At 42.0% G+C, this 16,347-nt stretch overlaps 1 protein-coding gene across 29 annotated transcripts in view; it reads left to right on the top strand.

Moving 5' to 3' along the window:
• The window catches only part of MAGI1 (membrane associated guanylate kinase, WW and PDZ domain containing 1), a 671,626-nt gene that overhangs the window by 477,933 nt on the left and 177,346 nt on the right, over positions 1-16,347 (top strand). For 3 of the 29 annotated variants that reach the window (XM_021070810.1, XM_021070808.1, XM_005669707.3), the window contains exon 1: positions 2,776-6,599. The exons of 25 other annotated variants lie outside the window; for them this stretch is intronic. The gene's annotated coding sequence lies outside the window, so the exon portion shown is untranslated. Of the gene's footprint in view, positions 1-2,775; positions 6,600-16,347 lie in introns of those variants that run through there. One more of the 29 variants, XM_021070812.1, reaches the window with a different exon arrangement.

Genomic DNA, 16,347 nt, shown 5'->3' with positions numbered 1-16,347 from the left:
TAACGTTCTGTCGCAAAGCTCTGTAGCATATGTACACATTTATTTGTCAAAGATTTACATATGTCATGTCATAAAATCATTGCATTTAAGTCTAAGGAGAGCAAAAGATGATCATTTTAATTTAATGTAATTTATTTGCTTTTTTTTTTTTTTCTTTTTTCTTTTCAGGGCTGTACCTGAGGCATAGAGAGCTTCCCGGGTCAGGGGTTGAATTGGAGCTGTAGCCACTGGCCTACACCACAGCCACAGAAACTTGGGATTTGAGCCATGTCTGCAAACTGCACCACAGCTCATGGCAACACCAGATCTTAACCCACTTAGTGAGTCCAGGGATTGAACCTGCATCCTCATGGATACTAGTCAGATTCATTTCCACTGAGCCATAGCAGGAACTCCTTTGTGGCGGGGAGGGTTGTTTGGTTCTTGTTTTGTTTGGCTTTTTTTTTAGGGCTGCACCTGTGGCATGTGGAAGTTCCCAGGCCAGCCTATGCCACAGCCACAGCAATGCCAGATCCAAGCCACAGACCTTACACCACAGCTCACAGCAACACCAGAGCCTTAACCCACTGAGCGCATCCAGGATTCAAACCCACATCTTCACGGATGCTAGTCAGTTTGTTGCTGCTGAGCCACATCTGGAACTACAACAGATGATGATTTTCAAATTCAAGGCAAGAAACATGTTAATCAGACACCTACTTTGTGCCAGGCTCTGTTTTTAAAAATGGCACCTCCTCTTGCCTATCAAAGATCTAGTCTGCACAAGCACTGTTCCAGGCGTACGTTACATGCCATGCAGTGGACTTGGGCACTCTCCTCTCCTGTCCACTCCCTTGGAGAAAAGCAGAGGACAAGAGCCTTACCCCGCCTGTGAGCAACTTACACTCCCGCTATGGGAATATGAAAAGAGAACACAGATGTGGCCTGGCGTTAGTAGACAGGATAAGGCCCATAGGTGTTGCCCCACAGCTATTCTGAGGAAAAGTGAAATCCCTAAAGTATAATAATATCCAGGATTTCTGTCTTGTTTGGTTCATGGCTGATTCCCAACCCTCTGGACATACTTGTAAGAATGAATGAACAAATCATCATCTCTCTTTAACTTTTTTATTTTGAAATAATTTAGACTTGGAGAAAAGTTGTAGAAATAGTTGAGAGAGTTCCCATATATACTCTAACTAGTTTCCCCTAATGGTAACATTTTATATAACCAGGATACAATGATCAAAAGCTGGAAATTAACATGGGCACAATACTATTAACTAGGATGATTTGGATTTCTCTCTTTTTTTTTTTTTTCTTTTCTTCCTTTTCTTTTTCTGTTTGCTTGTTTTATTTTGTTTTTTAATGTTATGGTGAGCAGTGGCTTGATGTGAGATCTAGTTCAGACCAGGAATGAACCCAGGCCCCAGCAGTGAAAGCACCAAGTCCTAACCACTAGACCATCAGGGAACTCCAGTGGATATCCCTATATATATATTTTTCCCACTAAAGTCATTTTCTGACTCAGGAACCAGTGTAGGACCCCACATTATATTTAGTTGTTGTATCCCACCAATCTGGGACAGTTCCTCAGCCATTCCTGGGCTTTCATGACCTGGACACTTAAAAGATAATAAATAAACTGTGATCAGCTACTCTGTAAATGTCCTTCAACTTAGATTCGTGTGATGACTAGGGGTGGAAAGGATTTTCCACTGGAAAAGACTTCATGAAAGAAATGAGGCTTTTGGCAGACTTGATGGAGGAGTGAGACTTGGGTGAGCAGAAAGGTGGAAAGAGGACTTTTCAGGCAAGAAAAAACTCTGTGCAAATATATCTGTCCTGGAGCAATTAGGTGTTGCCTTGATTCTTCTTTGCATGTGGCAGCGATGGGTAGCCTGAGCTGACTGGTTAAAATTGTAATTACTCCTGGAGTTCTCGTTGTGGCTCAGTGGAAATGAACCCAACTAGTATCCACGAGGATGCGGGTTCAATCCCTGGCCCCGCTTAGTGGGTTAAGGACCCGGTGTTACCATGAGCTGTTGCATAGGTCACAGATGCAGCTCAGATCCTACATTGCTGTGTCTGTGGTGTAGGCTCCAATTAGACCCCTAGCCTGGAAACTTCCAAATGTTGAAGGTGCAGCCCTTAAAAAGAAAATTATAGTCACTTCTTGTCCAGCTGCCCTGATACTTTGCATCTTGCCCTTTTCCCATCCACAAGAACATCTTGTTTTGGGCTCAACCCCAGTCTCCAGATGCTGCCTGCTGTGCACCTGGATTTGGGTTTTGGCTTCCTGGGTATCACAGCCAATGGACTTCTTGTTATCTTTTTATCAGACTTTATGTTCTTCTCTAGTCAGGAGACAGAGGGTCTTATATTTATTTTATTTATTTTTGTTATGACTATTATATTGGCTTAGATTTAGCAAGCACCATGAGCCAGTGTGTAGGCCCAGTCTCTCAGTGGGGAGCAGTATCACCTCAAGGGGGGAAAACACTGGTTCTTGGGAAGTGAAAAAAATCTTATTTATACACACACACACATATATGTACACACACACAGATGTCTGTGATACCTAAAGAGTCATGCAGGATATCTGTGGTATTAAAATTTCATTGGAGGAGTTCTCATTGTGGCTATAACGAACCCAATTAGTATCCATGAGGCCTCGAGTTCAGTCCCTGGCCTCACTCAGTAGGTTAAGGATCTGGCATTGCTGTGAGCTGTGATATAGTTTACAGACATGACTCGGATCCAGAGTTGCTGTGGCAGGCAGCCGCAACTCCAATTTTACCCCTAGCCTGGGAACTTCCCTATCTATGCCTTGGGCGTGACCCTAAAAAGACAAAACTAAATAAATAAAGTAAAATAAAATTTCATTGGATAAGGGGGTTAATTAGGCGGAAAGAAATCTAAAAACGCTTACTGGCAGGATCAGTAATGGGGGAAAAAATCGAGAAAACACTGATCTGGACTAAATGATTTGCCTTTATTTTCTACAACCTTACCTAGTGGGAGATATTTTTATTATCCCCATTGAAAGATATATAAACTGAAACTTAGTGGAATTGAGTACCTTGCTAAAGGTCACAATCAAGTGCAGGCTGAAGTTATCTACCCCAGGACAGGTAGACTTCAAAGATCAAGGTTTAAACCGTGATCACGCCTGTCAATTTGTAGCCTTATTCATATTAAAAAACAGCGAGAATATCAATGGAGAAAAAATACATAGCATATCCTCAAACCAAGGAAAAGCTTTCTATGCTCACTCATTAATTAGAATTTCCTGTTATGTTAATACTCCATGATTAGGGTTAATAATTGTGGGTCAGCTCTGCATACATTTGCAATGTTAATGTTAAGTGTCTCATCAGGTACAGGAATCACATGAAGGTAGGGCTTTTTGTCTGCTCACTGTTGCATCTCCAATGCCCAGAACAAGGCAACACATAGTAAGTGCTTAAAAAAATGTATTGAATAAATACCAAAAAAGGATATTATATTTTAAGGAAAAAAAAAAAAAAACCTTCAAAGCCAAACTAAATTCTGTTTAATGTTAAGGCCATGATGTTTGCACTTAAAAAAAATAAATACCAACCACCAAAATGTAGGACACGACTCATACCTACCACAGAGAAAATAAGTTCTGGGTGGCCAGTTGAGTCCGGTGGAGAAAGTGCCTCCAGCTAGTCAAACTCCAAATGTATGAGTTGATATTGTTATACCATGCAGAGCTGAGAGTGGTTAAATCAGACTTAATTTTTCCATCCATTTTGAAAGGTTCAAAAAACAAAGCAAAACAAAACCAAAATAACCAGTATTATTGTTTGAGACAGAATGTAGATAACGCCATTGAATGAAATATCAGGTGGTGTCTTTTCTTGATTTTCAATGGAGTATTAGGAACAGCTCTTTCTTTGTATTTATTTTTATGTATTTATTTACTTTATTATAGTTGATTTACCAGCTCTTTCTATTTGAGGCGAGGACTAAATCTGCCTGAGAGGTATCATTGCCCTGGACAGAAAAGCAAAAACCCCAAGCTGTATGAAGATGTACTTTTTTCCCACTGGGAAACTTTTACCTTTGCCATCTGTGAATGGGAAACATAAATTAGTCAGTAAATGACACAAAACCTAAAATTCATTTCAGAATCCTCACCAAGGCGTAGCATGCGCATCTGCTTGAGATAGGCTGATGGTTCAAGAGTGGCCAGAGAGTTAAATTGGATTTGCCAGACTACCCGTTACAGGCAAATGCAAATTTTTTTCAGACTCTTCCAAGAGTAAGTAATTCAGAGGATCAGGGCCCAAGAAAGGATAGATTGGCTCAAAGAAACCCATTTTCATATATTTGAGTGGAGAGAAACAAAAGAATGGTGACATCATCTCCAGGTCCTCATTTTCTGGTTCCCTGTGGCATTTACCAGCAGCATGGAGAAGGGCTTCTAAGAAGGTTTACCCTGAGTGCAAATGAAATGAGAAATTGTGTAGCTCGGAATCAGAGTGTGGTAAGGAAGTTTGCTGGCTGCTTCAAAGGCAGAGCCACTCACTTTCCACCCCCACATCAGATGCAAGCTTCCTTTGGATATGGGTTCAAACGTCTAAATTACATTTTTTTTCAAGTCCTGTAAAGTGGTTCTTTTGTTTCCCTTTGCTTTTAATTCTTTCCCCGCCCCCTTGAAGTTTATAAGCCTTGTTATTATATGGTAATTCGATGGTGATGCTGAGAAGTAGGGACAGGGAGACACACACACACACACACACATTTAGAGCCCTATTACCTGGGCAGGCTGTCCTCCATTCTTCATGGAGAGGTGGGTGCTTCAGGGCTTCTAATTATAGGCTTTCTGCCTCCTAACACTCAGCCTTCAAGAACCCTCTCAGCAGGAACACTGTGTACTACAGACACTCCATTCCACATGCTGGATGACCTAATATAATTATTCAAAACTGAAAATCACTTTCACTTCAATAGGAGGCTCTCACCACCTCCATCCCCACCTATTGAGAGTTACTAACTTAGACATTCCTTGACTGCATCTTATCAGAATCAGGCTTATCTCCTCTGCTAATGAGCTCCACTGAGGCAGTTGTGCCAGCTGTGTACTTTGGGAAACCCCTCATGGCAAATCCTCCCCTGTGGCTGCTGGGAAAAAAAAAAAAAAAAAAAAAGACACAAGAGTAAATGTGATGTGTTACTCCTTTGGCTAATGTATTTCCACACCTTTGAGGGGAGGCCTGCTTCAGACCCTGGGTGTGCATTTTACTGTCCTCTGCTTCTGTAATTCACACAAAAACATTATTTTAACATGATGTAAAATTTATCAAATAACTGCTTTTTGGCCTTCTCTGGAGATGATTTGATGTCCTGGGCAGTGATGCGCACATGCTGGGAGCCAACCCCAATGTAGTCAAATTGATTATTTTCCATGAAGACGCCCATTCACTATTGCCACACTCCACCTGAGATTAAAACTACAGTTCTCTGTGAAATCAAAAGGAAGAGCTGGGCGAAGGAGACAGGTTCAAAACTGACTTTTTTTTTTCCCCTCAGCCCAGGGAGTTCAGCTTTTTCAGGTTTTATCCTTGCCAGAGAAGAGGTGAAGTATCGTCCAAAGTTCAAAAGCCATGCCTCTTGGATTTAAAGCTTTACAGGATGCAGTAGCATGGGGAGACCAAGATCCAGGACTTTGAACTTGGGCTGACCTGGAACAATTGCTCCAGGAACTTAACAGTTGGGCTGTTACTTAACGTCTCTGAGCTTCATCCTTTTCATCTTTCAGAAGGAAGACAAATTGTTTCCCCTTTCTCGGGTTGCATGATAGTGAGTGAATCAGCTTTTGGGCTGGAGAGGAGGGTGTTTTTTTTAGGATCAGTGTTTGTTTGTTTGTTTGTTCTTAGGGACCTTGAATGCCAAGCTAAGGTAGTTAGCTTTTATTTTATGAATTGAGGCCAATGTACGTTTCCAGAAGAGGGAAGATATGACTGGTATTATCCAAAGTGCCGCAGTGGTGGGCTGGAACACCTGCACAGTGAATTCAAAATGCTCTGCTCCAGGAGACAATACTTTTTGGCTCATAATAGTCATTAGTGAAAGGGCAGGTGCTATTAAAAATTATTTGTAAAATGATAATATTGATGATGATGGAAGGTTCAGTATTATTCCTGCTACATTTTTAAGTAAATCCGACCCTCTTGTTTGACCCTCATCTCCACATCCATTTACAAGGTTGCAACTCTTGGTGGGCCCATATTTCCTTGGTTACCCCTAGTTGAGACCATGTGACCTCCTCTCCCAGGCTATGTACCCTGAAAGCCCTGTTTATCGCCGCCACCCCTGCCCAGGCCCTGTGGATGGGGGTGGGCGGGAGGCCGGCACTCCTGGGGGACCCAGCAGCGTCCCCTGAGTGTGAATAGCGCGCATTGACGCCGCTGCCAGGATCAAGCGGGCTGGGGACGCCGGGGCAGTGCCTCTGCCTGCGGGCCGCATAAAAGGAGCAGCTGCCGCCGGGGCGCTCAGATGCGCGGGGATGAGGCGGGCGGCGGCTGAGTGCGCGCCTGGACTCCGGCAGTGACCGAGGCGGATCTCGGGGCCGCTCTGGGGGCCCGCAGGTAACCGCGGGCAGGCGGGTTTTGTCCTTGGGCTTGGAAGTGACCGCAGGAAGAGGGGAGGGGCGGGGGTCGGGGAGGCCGGAAGGAGGTTGGGCAGGGATGAGAAAGAGGGGAAGCCAGGAAGATGGAAAGGAGAAGGAAAGGGAAGGAAGGAAAAGCTGAGGGAGGGGGGAAGGAAGGAGCCGCTCCAGGGAGCAACTGGAGCGCGCTGCGCTTGTCTCCAGTCCAGGCGTTCAAGTTGCCCACCTCCGATCGCTCCCAGCCAGCAGGACGCCGGCCGCATCCTTCCCCGAAACGCGCCCGAGTCCGCGCGCATCGCGGATGCTCAGCCATGTTTTGTGGGCGATCATCTTGGCCAGCACAGCTGAGCGGCAAGGCCCGCACGCGGGAACAGCCTTAGCTGTGGCGGGGGGCAGGTGGAAGGGGAGGAGAGCAGCCAGGCTCCTCCAGGCTCCAGCAGCTTAGGGCCAGGGGTCTTCCCGGGGCTTCTTTACTTTGCCTCCAGTGGGGTAAAAGCTGGGGTGTCCCCCCACCACCACCACGTTGCCTCCCGTTCCCGCCGTCTCCACTTCATTGGCCAGCTGCCACTTAATGAACTGTTGGCTTACCCCCCTGCTCTCCTTCCCCACCCTTCCAGTAGCCTGTATTTTGAGCTTTTAGACTGTGGTTTGCAGACAACTGGGCTCAGCTGGAGAAAATGGAGAGGGTTGAAAAGAAGGAGGTTCTTTTGTGCAGAGCCCCATTGTAGAGTGGTCTTTCTCCCCCTACCCTGAGCCCGCTGGAGGTCCCCAACACGGAAAGAAGGATGCTAAGGCACCCCAGACAGACCTCCTTGGCTGGCTGTCAGCTGCCCCTCTCCTCCCCTGCTGGGATTCTTCATCTGTGGGTAAAAGGTCGCTCTGAAGCTCTGAGAGCTCCCCTTCACCTGGGATGACCCCACACACCCCGGTGGCTCTTGTTTCTATGGCTTCACTGCCCACTCACAGGAAATGCAACTCTTGGCAATCATGCCTGTCTGCAAGGCAGAGTTTCTTCCTCCAGCCCAGAGCAGATTCCCATTAGCGAGCTCTGTGGATTCTTGGCTGCATTGGGTGGTTATGATAGACCTTTGTTGAGGAGCTATTGGATGGGGGTTTGGGAGTTCCACAGTGACTCTGGCCAGTTGAATGTTGTCCTTAATTTTCTCCTAATAATGAAACTTCATAGTTGGCTTTTTCTAGGAATGATGTGTTACAGCCCCAGGCTACACCCTGAGGTCATCTTGTGGTGATTTTTATGTGGGATAGAACATACATGATTGTAACTCTATTACAGAAGTGAGCTGTCTGGAGAGCTTCAGTGGTGACCAGACACTGTTATCAGTGCCTCACACATATTATTTTCTTTGATATATATACAGCTTACTAGGACTCCCTAGTTCACAGGTAAACAGAAACATGGAGAGATTAATTAGTCCAGTGTCCACAGCAACCACATGGCCATGCTGGGATTTGAATGGAGGCAGTGTTAGTCCAGAGCTCATGCCCTTAACTCTGCCTCTTTGCAGAAGATGGGCAGTAAGACATCTCTATGGCCTCATCATTCTGAGGTGCCTCAAGGAGAATAAAAGTAGACTGACTAGAGTCAAACAGATTGAGTTTGAGTCTTGGATCCAACATGTATAGAATTAGTGAGTTAACCTCTATCAGTCCTACATGATGCATTGTACAGTAATGAATTTAAAATGCCTAGCATGTAATTTATAACCAGTTATTGTTAGATGCATTTTGTTGCTGCAAGAGCACAGTGGCATAACCAGTTACAGATTTTTAAGCCGAGACTGTCTGTATTTATGCTCAGCGCTGTCGCTTAGGGGCTGAATGAACTTGGAAAAACACTTAAATCCTACTAAGCCTCAGTTTTCACATCTGTAAAGTGGGTTCACATCTGCAGCCAAGTGAGTTATGCTTAAAATAGGTAGCACATCCAATATTCCGTGATAATCTGTAGGGGAGTAGAATCCGAAAAAGAAAAGATGTGTGTATAGGTATAACTGAATCACTTTGTTGTACAGCCATTATCACAAAAATGTAAGCCAGCTGTACTTGAATGAAACCTAAAAAAATAAACAAACAAATAAAACCCCCACACAACAACAACATGTAGCACAGGGCCTGGCATAGATAGTGTTCAAGAAATGTTACTGTTAAGGTTCGTTTTTTGTTTTGTTTTCGTACTTCAGTACAGGTTCTTGTATTGGGGCTTGTTTTTGTTTTGTAATTCCTGGATTAGTATGGTTCAGTAATTAATCCTTGGGCTGCAGTGCATCATAGACCCTCTACAAATGTTGCGCGCGCGCACACACACACACACACACACCCCAGAACACCTACATTTCCAAGTATAAAACCTGGGTAAATTCTGCCTTCTTCAGTAAAAGCTCTGTTTCTCTTGGTAAAACAGTAACTCTGACTTTAAGGGTTAGGGAAACTTCAAAGTTAATTTTAAGGCTGTCTGAAAACCAGCTGGAAGGATTAGCACCACACCTAACTGTTGCAAGGGGAAAAAAATGGATTGATGATGACATTTGCTTTCTCTCCTTGCTCTTAAAAACGGTAATGTAGTCTGCTAAACTGTTACAAATAATCAACTGGAGTCTGAACTTAAACAGTTCTAGAAGAATGTCTTCTTCCATGTGGCTTTAGAGATGTTGATTAAATGAAGTCAATGAATGAAACGTTTTCAAAATACAGTGCTGACTTAGCTTAACAAATTTTAAGTAGCTGTTTAGCGTTTGACTCAAATATTTGTTTATAAATGAAAAGGATGCTATAAGATCAATATTTACTAAAAAGAATGTGTTAGCTGGAAAATGACCTAAAAGCCTATCAGTAAGGGACTGGTTATAGAAATTGCAGCATATACTTACAGTGGGTGAATACACCCCGCTAAAAGAATGAGGTGTGGCTTATATGCTGATATAGAATGGACCACTGTAGTATCAACCCACATGTGTTTAAGAATTTCATCCATTTTGATCAGCTCACTACACCTTGTATAACAGTGCTACTACCTAATAGTTGCTTAGTACATCACTGGATGAATGAATGAATACTGTTGAGTCAATGCAAAATAGCAAACAGTGTTTATAGTTCATTGCCATGTGTGTTTTTAAGTGAGTGACTATATATTTGTATGCACATGTGTAGAAAACAGTGGTTGTCTCTGTGGAGGAACTGGAGGACTGTGGGTTTGAGGGAGTTTTTGAGTTTGCCTGTTGGTTGGCTATTTTTTCTTTTTTTTTTTTTTTTTTTATCCTACCCCATTACATACTGGTACATGTCCTAGTTAAAAGTAAATAGCGAAGAGGACCTGATTTCTTTGAGTTTGGTCTTAATTTTGATTCTATGTACATCACCCTTCCTGTTACCCATTTACTTTAGGCTGTAATTTCTTTGCCTTGTTTCAATAACCTGCAATCCTTTGACAAGATGATAAGCATAGACGTTTTTGAGGGGTGTCTACTAGATGGAATTCCTATATAGTAAGTGGTAAGTCTCACATTAAGCAGTTTTGACTTCTAGGTATTTCCTAGGCTTTGAGAAGCAACTTAGATGAACTTCTAGAGTGTTTCCCTTAGAAAAATGGTCTCCAAGGTGCAGAATGGCCCATGAAAACACAGAAAGAAACTATCCAGAGTGCTTTATCATTTACTGTTGTGTATACACATCATAGGATGTGGTACTTATTTTCCCCCATTGTTTTCATTGTTTTGTCTTATTTAGGCTGAACCATTGAAAATTTGTAGCCCACTTCTTGCCATTTCACCTTTGCCCACTTCTTCCTTCGATTGGATGTTTCTTTTAAGTTACTATATTTGAGGATGGATGCTACACATTTTTCTTTCTTATGGATTTTTAAGGAAAGACTAATGTTAGAGTTACAAAGAAATAGATTTTAAAAGTTGTGTCTGAACTTTTAATATGTGTCCATTTCAGATCTTAATATCTACCATTCTTAACCATCTTGGTGCACGAAAACTGAGGCCCAAGTTTCTGTTGCTGCCCTTCAAAAAAATACTGATTATTGTGTCCTGGAAGAGATTGAGACAGATGGCGATGATGTTGAAGATGTGAGCGACAGCAGTCTGTGAAAGTTTATAACTTTTATGTCACCCTCACATGAATTACTTAATTTACAAAATAACACCAATAAGTTTGCATTGTGCTTGTTATCAGAGAAAATCTGAATTACTCTGCTTGTTCATCAGTATTTTTAACAGCATATGTTTTCCTTAACATTCAGAGCTGGCATGCTACTGTCAGTGAGGCCTTCATGGTAGATCAGGACAAGACCACTCATGAGCATGTCTCAGCAGCAGCAAAAATGTAAAAATAGTTCAGACCACAAAAATGACGGTACAGCCTCTCCTCCTGACTAGTATGACTTATACCATTGCTTCTTTGTTTTTATAGTTATAGGTGTAGCAGTCCTTTGCTCCTCCTGTGTTCTAAACAGTACTTATTAGAATGTATAAGCAGAGAACTGCTTCTCCTTCTTAACAGCATCCAGTCCAGATAGAAGCCTTGTTTCCTCAAACCCTCCCTCAAATTGCTTGAAGTCAACAGACTCATGACTAAAAGCCTTTTGCAGTAATGTCTTTTTGAACCACTCCCCCAACACCCATAGTGTATGCTCTCCCTGTTACAACGGGTAATAAACCAACTGGATCCACTGTAAGTATGTTTTTGGTGGTCTCGGAAGCATTTGCTATTTAGTTGTTTCCAAACAGAAGAACTTTCCAGAAGTGTTTGAGCAATATTTTTTAAAGTACAGCATTTTGTCTGTAAAACAATAATTACTCATTATAGAGAATCTGAAAGGTACAAAAAGGTATTAGAGGATAAAAGAAAGAATCTTACCAATTTCATAAAACAGGAATAATCATTGTGCACACTCAGCTATATTACCTTTATATATATCTACATCTACTTCTACATCTTTCTCTCTCTCTCTATATATATATATATACACACACATACACTATATCCATATGCATACTTTCTCTGTATATATGTGTATATGTGTGTATGTATGTGTGTGTATACATTTATGCACCTACACACATAAGTTAGTTGGGATTATCCTGTATATGTAGCTTTGAATCCTGATTCTTTAATTTAACACATCATGAATATTTCTTAAATAAATCTGATTATCCCCAGATACATATTTTTATTGTTAAATGGTCATAGGACATTAGTCGGTTGCTTGTTAATTATCCTACATAAAGTCATCAGTTTTTCCTTTATAGCTATCTATGAGAGACGTCTTCATGTTTTAACATATGTTCAGATTTCTATTTATCTTAGGGTAGTTTTTCCTAGGAAAGTATACACCTTAAAAAAAGTTCGTCATATCTATTGCCTGATTATTTTGCCCCCCAAGTTGTTGGTTCCTGTACCACCCAGAGATTTGGTGACAGCTGGGAATTGGGGCTAGTGGCATCATAGAGAACCCTGAAGTCCTCTTCTAGCCTGGCTGTGCAGCCTGTGCATCAGCGTCCTCCATCCCTCTTCCTGTGGGTTGGTTGTTACATTTTACCAACCTGGCTGCATTTGCTCTGCTCACCATGTGGGAGAAGGGAGAGGGGCAGTACCCAGTGAAGGAGGAATTATTGTGCATTGGTGCACAATAATTCCTAAAACCTCTTTAAGGGCAAGATCTGATTAATCATTAGTTCTTCCTCAGTGCCTCGAAGGCAGCATTGTAAAATGTGCTGTCGGTAAATATTTGTTGCCTAAGTAGATGATAATCCTGTTTCCACCTTAAAGCAACCCATGAGATTAAAAATCCTTTTAATAAATACAGCCCTTTCCCCAGAACAGATGTGACATTTATACCCATTATGTTTTTTGACTTCTCTTCATTCTTTCATCCTGCAAATATTTATTGAGGGCCTCTTTTTTTTTTCCCCCAGGCACTATTGTAGGCATGGGGTTTATAGCAGTGAGCTCAACCACCCTCACATTATGGAATGTGGATACAGAAAATAAACCCACAATAAATGCAAAATGCAAAACAGTGGTACATGTTTTGATGTGAAATAATAAAGCAGGGTATAGTAGTCCTTCCCTTATTCAGTGTTTCACTTTCCTTGATTTTAGTTACCCAAGGCAAACCATGGTCCAAAAGTATCAAATGGAAAATTCCAGAAGTAAACAATTCATAAGTTTTAAATTGTACACTGTTCTGAGTTACGTGACGAAATCTCATGCCAACCTGCTCTGTCCCACCTGAATGTGAATCATCTCTTTGTCCAGTGTGTCTTGACCATTGGTCACTTAGTAGCCCTCTCGGTTATCATATTGGCTGTCCTGGTACCACAGTGCTTGACCCTTATTTTACTCAATAATGGCACCAAACCACAATAGGAGGGATGCCGCCAGTTCAGATGTACAGAAGAGAAACTATAAAGTGCTTCCATTCAATGAAAAGGTGGAGAGTTCCCATTGTGGCACAGTGGAAAGGAATCCGACTAGAAACCATGAGGTTACAGGTTCGATCCCCGGCCTTGCTCAGTGGGTTAAGGATCTGGCATAGCCGTAAGCTGTGGTATAGGTTGCACACACAGCTTAGACCTGGTGTGGCTGTGGTGTAGGCCGGCAGCTGCAGCTCTGATTCACCCCCAGCCTGAGAACTTTCATATGCCGCAGGTGTGGCCCTAAAAAAGCAAATAAATAAATAAATGAAAAGGTGGAAGTTCTTGATTTAATAAAGAAAGAATGAAAAATATGTTCAGGTTGCTGGGTCTATAGTAAGAACAGATCTTCTATCTGTGAAATTGTGAAGTATGAAAAAGAAATTCATATTAGTTTTGCTATCACCTAAAATTCTGGCCACAGTGCATTGTGAGTGCTTAAGATGGAAAAGGTATTAAATTTGTACAGTATATTTTGAGAGAGACAGACCACATTTACCTAATTCTTATTACAGAATATTATTGTATTTTTTCCACTTCCTCATTAGTTATTCATCTTTTACTGTGTTATTAATCTCTTACTGTGTCTAATTTTTTATTTTATTTATTGCTTTTGTAGGGACACACTGTCAGCATATGGAGGTTCCCAGGCTAGGAGTCCAATCGGAGCCACAGCTGCCGGCCTACACTGAAGCCACAGCAACACCAGATCTGAGCTGCTTCTGTGACCTATACCACAGATCACGTCAATGCCAGATCCTTAACCTACTGAGCAAGGCCAGGGATTGAACCCTCAACCTCATGGTTCCTAGTTGGATTCATTTCCGTTGCACCATGACTGGAACTCCCTTACTGTTCTAATTTATATGTTAAACTTTATCATAAGTATGCATGATAAGAAAAAAAATCATATAGGAGTTTCCTGGTAGCCTAGCAGTTATTAAAGAGCTAGTGTTGTCACTGCTGTGGCTCTAGTCACTGCTTTGGCACGGGTTCAATCCCTGGCCCAGGAACTTCTGCATGCCACAGGTGTGGCCCAAAAAAACCAATAGATACAGTAGATACAGCGTTCTGTAGTATCTGCAGTTTTAGGCATCCTCTAGGGGTATTGAAATGTATCCTCTGATAAGGAGGGACTACTCATAAAGGGGTTTGTAGTTATTTTGGATACAGTGGACCAGGAAGGTAAATATAAATTAAGGAGACTCTCTTCTACTTATTGCTTGTGATCATAGATCTAGAGTATCTAACTCCCACTTGTCACCGTGTGTGGTGTATGCTCTGCCCCTTGAACACATCTTAGTGCCAAGCACTTTCCATTTGTCATTTAATTGAATATTCCCACTGCTTGGATGAGAGAGCTATTATGCCTTTCTCAGTGCCTGGGGAAGCAAGAGAGGTTAAGTTACTGGCCTGAGTTCACACCAGCTCCTAAGTAGCAGAAGTGATGCTCAAATCCAAGCCTGAAAGCCTCATCAAGCCCCAGACTAAGCATCTAGAGTTATTGCTTCCCAAGGTTCCAGAGACTAAGAAGGAAAAGGCCCTTGTGGTCAAAACCACTGGTGAAAGGTTAATTAGAAACCTTTGGTATGTAAACTGTTTATATTGATGACAGACTGCTTTTGTTTCCAGAAAGTGGGTGCAGGCACGGGCCGCCCTTCATATGCTAACTAGCTGTACACAGTCTGCTAAAGTGCTTAGGAAGCCAGCTCCCTTTGTGTCTAGGAAGAACATGGCAAAGCTCACTCTGCTTTTGATCATGCTGTAGTGAGTTATTTAACATATGTTTCCTTACACCCCTGTTATTGAGCACATATGCTTTGGCCGGCGATCACAAATGCGGGTACAGGTTAAAAGGACACAGGCATCTTTTGTTGTTGTTGTTTTTGTTCCCTAGAGAACAGGGATATCCATTTCAGTTGGCCCCTTGGCCATATTGGGAGGAAGAACATTTTCTGTCTTAACAGTAGTTGATATGTGTGTCTTACTTCACTAAAGAAAAATATTGAGGACCAAATGCAGAGAAAGTGGCTGCTCCGGCTCCAGCTGCTGCCCTTCACGTCCATCTGGTTCTGCCACAAATCTTGCTTTCTGAGAGTTAAATGATAGTGCGGCATCTAGCGGATCTTAGCAATTGAAGAGAATTACATCGAGGCTATAATTAATTTTTCAGGTCAATTACATACTTGTTTTGATAGCCCTAATATTTTACTTTCCAGATTTCAAAAAGCTTTGGTAAAATCACAGTTAAACCCAGCCTAGCCTGGGACAAACCTACCTGTAAGAAATTTCTGAATTTGTGTATTTCTTTCAGAAAACACTTAACACCAGACAAATATTTTTGGATGAGAGAGGACGAGAGATGGGAGTTTCCCTGCATTACAAGTGTGAGGCGTGCTTTTCAGTCTGGTCAAGAAATTTTTTGTTGAGTCTGTTCCACTTAAAGGATGATTCTTAGCAGAGGCATTTTGTTGACTGTATTGAGAGTTTGGTGGCCTTGCTTGCCATTTCTTTCCTGAAATCTATAATTCAGCCCTCTGGTTTCATTTTTATGTTCCAACCTGAACATTAGGGGAAATGGCAGAGGCACATTAACGGTTGTGGTTACATTTAACTTAACTTCATTCTCTCTCTTAAATGTCTACTTTTCAAGAGTTGTAAGAAGAACATGGAATCCTAATTTTACTATTAGATTAAAGGCAATTGTTTCCAGTGGTTCTTCAGTGTAAGTAGAAAGATGGGAAGGTTGTTTTGGAAATATTTGAGTCTAATCTGATCTCCTGGGTTTTGCTTTTTCCTCTCCCCCCTCCTCCTTCATTCCTTTCTCTTTCTTGCTATTGTTTATTGAACATTAAACTATGAGGAGACAAAAGTGACTAAGTTAACTTTCTTGAATATGGACTGTAGAGCAAAAAGAGAGACAAAGGAACAAATAACAGTTGTCCAATGTGGCAAATGCTGTATGGTTCCCTGTCATAGGGAAAATGCAAAAGGAGCATAGAGAAGGGAGTGGCTGTTTTTGCTTCTGACTCTTGGAGATGGTTATCACAGACAAAATGGGCTTTGTAATATCCGTAAGAGTTTTCCAGGCAGAGAAAGGAGGCAGGATCTCAAAAGGAGAGGTAATAGCGTAAGCAAAAGCATGTTGGTATAAATGTGTGTGGGGTTTTCATGGGCAGCTGATGGTAGTGAAGGGCATCTAATATTTAAATGCGGAGAATGAACGGTGAATGATGGCAGTTGAGGTTAGAGAAAGTAGGTTGGGATATATTGTGAAGGATCTGAGTA

The sequence above is a fragment of the Sus scrofa genome, chromosome 13, assembly GCF_000003025.6.
Source record: "Sus scrofa isolate TJ Tabasco breed Duroc chromosome 13, Sscrofa11.1, whole genome shotgun sequence".
Taxonomy (NCBI): Eukaryota; Metazoa; Chordata; class Mammalia; order Artiodactyla; family Suidae; genus Sus; species Sus scrofa.
Note: the sequence above shows the minus strand (reverse complement) of the source record. Positions and strands in the feature narration are given on the sequence as shown.